Source organism: Pelmatolapia mariae, linkage group LG1, assembly GCF_036321145.2.
Source record: "Pelmatolapia mariae isolate MD_Pm_ZW linkage group LG1, Pm_UMD_F_2, whole genome shotgun sequence".
NCBI classification, from domain to species: Eukaryota; Metazoa; Chordata; class Actinopteri; order Cichliformes; family Cichlidae; genus Pelmatolapia; species Pelmatolapia mariae.
In genome coordinates, this window is record NC_086227.1 from 35,334,261 (window position 1) to 35,339,325 (window position 5,065).

The following is a 5,065-nucleotide window of genomic DNA, read 5'->3' on the forward strand; positions in this document are numbered from 1 at the left end:
TGCCTGCTGCTCTAACTTCTCTTCACTCAGTCAGAGATTTTTCCAGTAGGAAACCAGAAGCTCCGCCCACACAAACAGAATGGGTGGTGCTTTCACGGCCCAAAAAAGCTCAGCGGAAGGCACCTGTTCAGTTCAGGCTCTGCGGAGTCCATTATGTCAGACGGCTAGATATAAGATAAAATGTTGTTACGCAAGAGTATAATAGTGAAAAGAAAAACAAGAAAATATATCGGTCTTTTAACTCTTGTATTGCTCTCAAGGTCTTATTTATATTTATTTATATTCTATTAATATCTGTGCCACCATCATCTAAATTTCCCAGCCCTGTCTGACCAAAGGAAATCAAATGTTGAGCTAATACAAAAGTATTGCATTAACACATTAAGTATTAAAGTACTGTAACACTGTAAAATACTAGCAGTAGTAGTTCAACATGACGCTCGTTCATTTTTCAGTTTCTATTTTTATTCTAAGCAAATTGTTTGCAGAGTGACAGTTATCTATGTAAAACTATGCAAAATAGTTCCTTCAACATAAACCAATGCGGAAATGTGACTCTGGCAACAGATCTGTTGTTCAAAATGTCCTACACACCAACACCAGACAAGGATATAATAATGTGTGAGAAAACACGTAAACAAAAAAAACCAAACCTGAACCCCTGAATACTACAGTGAGGACATCCCATGGTTATGTTATGTTTTGTTGAGCCATATGAGTTATTTAACCTCTTAGAGGGAATGATCACTAAAAATTACAAAGCTGCTGTCATTCATGAGCTTTATTCTAGAATAAAACTTGTTTTTTCTTTTTTCTTTTTTTTTTATCAACGGAACATGAGATGATGTGGCTAACAGCCTACTAGGCCACCTGGTGGTGTTGTTTCATTTTATTTTTCCACATGCTGATACAGCTTGTATGTCTTTAAGTCTAAGATGTAATACTTGGAAGAAATCAGTGTCTGACACATATTTCATTACATCACTATTATCACATGAATGATTGCCGCAGTTGTGTCTCTTTCTTTAAGATTCTTCCTTTGAAAGAGAAAAGTGTTACCCCTAGGCTTTTCTGTTTTAGAATTCCCGAACTGTATGAATTTGAATATGCAATATAGCGCCATATTATATCACAGCTTTCAAAAGTATATTACTTGAAGTTTATCTGTTTTTTAAACGCTAAAATAAAATAGTGAATGCAGTTTCCTTTGCTGACATGTAGGCTGGCAGAAAGAGGGCACTCAGGGAAACAAGATGATGTGAAATACAAAAAAAGACGTTACAATGAGTAGTGTGTGAGTATGTGTGTGTCCTAAAACTCAGTCCCTGTGTTAACGTTAATTTTTGCCTGTGCCTCGTTTAAAGTTACCTCAGCAGGATTTGTTGTAGTGTTGCTGTCAGTAGCTGGCAGCTGGCACATGTATGCAATACTAACAGAAGCCAGGGGCTTGTTTTGCCAGTTCTGCATCTGAAACCCAGCCAACAACTTGAACAGAAACATTTTATTTATATCTTGGGGGGGGGGGGGGGGGGGGGGGGGGGGGGGGTTAACTGCAGACAGATTTCATAGTAAATGGATTTGTATGAATGACAAACTCAACATTTGTATTGATGTTGGCTTGCATTAATTTACTCCAAGCTGTTGTTACTGTGTATTTGTTTTTGTTTGTTTTTGTGTAGTTTACTTTCTCTAAATGTTCTGAAAGAAACCAGCACCCCACAGTTTCTTATGTTGTAAACATTTGTTGTTCCCAGCTTTGTTCATATGTAACAATTCCTTGTTCTGTAATTGTTGTTAGTGGTGATTGTTGTACTTTACAGCCCTGCGATAGACCTGTCCAGAGTGCCTATGATAAGTCTGATAGCCTCCAGTCCAACTGTGGCCCTGACCTGGATAAGAGCAAGAGAATGGATGGATGGATGGATGGATGGATGGATGGATGGATGGGTCTTGTACCTAAGAATACAGTCCACTAGATGGAGATATTGTTTTTATTTCATCAACAACTATGCCTATTTTATGCAATATGTTTTTTTTAATCTTATAGTTTTCCGTAGTATTTGTTTATACGCCATGGTGTTTGTTCTGAGTCATGAGGTTATCTCAGTTTACTATATTATCAATACATACATTAGAAAAACTTTGAGTCTGCAAAATGACTTTAAGGTGTCTCCAAAAGTTGATTCTGTTCATCTGGACGTAGCGTTTTGTGGGAGAAACGTTTCATCACTCATCCAAGTGACTTCTTCAGTCTCAGCTGACTGCAGGTTTCCACAATCTTATAAACAGTACATTTGCATAATGACTGAAACCAGCCCACTGAGGGAACAATGGGCTGGGAGGTCAGTTCCTTAATCTTAATTATGCAAATTCTCATGACCATTGATCAACAACCACTGACCAAAACCCACTGATCAAAGACCACTGATCAATGGCCATGAGTACCATTCACAGAGAGTTGGCAAAAGATGACATCTTTCGCCATCTTACAATGCTGTGATTGCAACCATTCCCCAACTCTTTGTGAATGGTACTAATGGCCATTGATCAGTGGTTGTTGATCAATGGTCATGAGAATTTGCATAATTAAGATTAAGGAACTGACCTCCCAGCCCATTGTTCCTTCAGTGGGCTGGTTTCAGTCATTATGCAAATGTACTGTTTATAAGATTGTGGAAACCTGCTGTCAGCTGAGACTGAAGAAGTCACTTGGATGAGTGATGAAACGTTTCTCCCACAAAACGCTACGTCCAGATGAACAGAATCAACTTTTGGAGATTTACTTATCTGGATGATTGAGCATGCATCAAGACGACTTTAAGGTGCTTTTCCAAAGATCTTTTTATTTAGTTATTTATTTTTTAAAAATCTATTTTTATATTTTCTGTCTCATTTTTCTTTATGTTTTGTTTTTCGTTTGTTTGTTGTTGTTGTTGTTGTCAGGCTGTTACTATGACTCTAAAGGAGTACTGCTTCATTTCAAACAACTCAGTAAAAACAGGTGTGGCAGGTGTGACTAACAACAAGGACCTGTAACGGTCATATTTCCCTAAACACATATCCAAAGGTTATCATTAACTGTCAGGTGTCTCTTGTTACAAAAGCTAAATGAAAAAGGCATCAAAAATGTAGCTGAAGTATTTTTAAACTATTTAAAGGGGATTTTGACAACCAGAAAATTTCTTTTTTTAATAAGCGGAGCTCTGTTTTGTTTCTAAATTATCTCTAAGGGGGTGCAAAGTTATGGTTTTGTAAATGTCAATCCATAATTTTACAGGCTAAATACCAACATCAAATTTGGAGCACATGTGGGCACTTCTTGGGGCGTGGTCTTTGTGGGCAGCTCTTTGGGGCCCCTGTAGGAGTTTTTTTCTTATGGGCAATACTGATGTGAAATGTGGGGCCCATTTGTGCAACCTGGGTGGAGCCCCATCTAGCTGTGGGCTGCCTTGCTGGGGCCCCAGCAAGGCAGCCCACAGCTAGAGTGTCACCATACTGTGCTGCAGGTTCATGGGTCTCACTCTGGGTTTCTGCTTAGTGTGGGCAGCCCACAGTCAGCACACACTATGGGCTGCCCCATTTGAGGCTGTGTGGGTTTGTCCACAGTGGCCTCATACGGGCCCCAAAGTACCATGTTTGCAGGGTTGCAATATGAAGCATGTAGAGGAGACTGTTGCTGTGCTAGATAATGCTACATGTATTACATAAATAATACTGAATGGAATTATTTTAAAAAATATTACACTTTTTTACTGCTATAATTATTTACAGTGATATTGCTTAATAGAAAATACCCTTATTAGCAACGACGTGACACTTTTGAGAGTAAGACAAAGTAAATACATAAGAATGTGGCTATCTGCAGTAATTACATTTCTAGTCAGAAATGTTGTCTTCTTAAGTTACATAGTTAACAGTGTTTGGTGCTGTCTTGCTGACACATTTGTCCACTGTGTCACTAGTTTCTATCAGTATTTCAAGTAAATAGCTTGAGCTGCTTATATGAGTTGACCCACATAAGCAGCTGAGTTGTATTTGCTTTTGAACCACTTTAAGCCTTTTGGCTGTAATCACAGAAGTCTGCAGAGTGGTAAAAAACAGAGCTGCATTTTTCACTCACAACATTTTTTTACTGCTGAAAATGGACAGTCCACACCATTTACCAACACTGTCACATAATCTAAATGCATTACATTACTTAGCTCTGAGCACCATCTCTCTGAAAATCTTAATGTCAGCCCTCAGAAATGTATATTATCATATAGAGGGTCCCTTGCTTGATTTAGCTTGCAGTGAACTGAGGGTGCTTTGCCTTTCCGCTCATTTCTCTTCTCCTCACTATGAAGCACAAAGCCGATTGTAAGTCAACTACTTCCCGGCTGCTTTTCTAAAGGCAGAGGGGGTACGGCAGTGAACAACGGGCACCGGCGTTCAACCCCCGGCCCAACAGGAAGTGCTGAGGGGTTGCTATGCAGCCCTGCTCCCCAACTGCAAGAACTCTGGGTTCCCTGTTAACAAATGATCTGTGATTTGGGCAGTATGGCGAACTATTGGAGCAGGCACTCCAGAAGCTCTACAGTAAGAATAGATCAAGGCTTGGATGAAAGAAAGAATGAGGGAGAGTGATAGTTTGTCCTTGGCACTAAAGTGTTGTTGGGTCTGTGGCCTCTTCTCCTCCCTTTTTCCTCTGGTCCCTCTTGCTCCATCCCTCTTGTTTTGTTTCTCTCCACTTCTCCTCCCTCTCTACCTGTCTCCTCCCTCTGCATCTCTGTCCTTGGTTTAACCTCTACTTGTAGTTTACTAGCCTTACTATTACATTCAAATCTTGTACAAGAGTTGAGTCAATACATTACAAATATTGACATCCATCCATGCAATACATCACAGGGCTCTGACATGACATGCCAGAGCGTAAGTAAAATTAACCTTCCTAAAACATAATATTTAGCTTCAGAATGAATGTTAAAACAGATTCAGGACTTGTTAGAAGAAGGTGAAGTTTCAAAAGTTACACCAAATCAGCTAAAGATCATGAAGCCAGAGGACAACCAAGTACAAAAAGTAA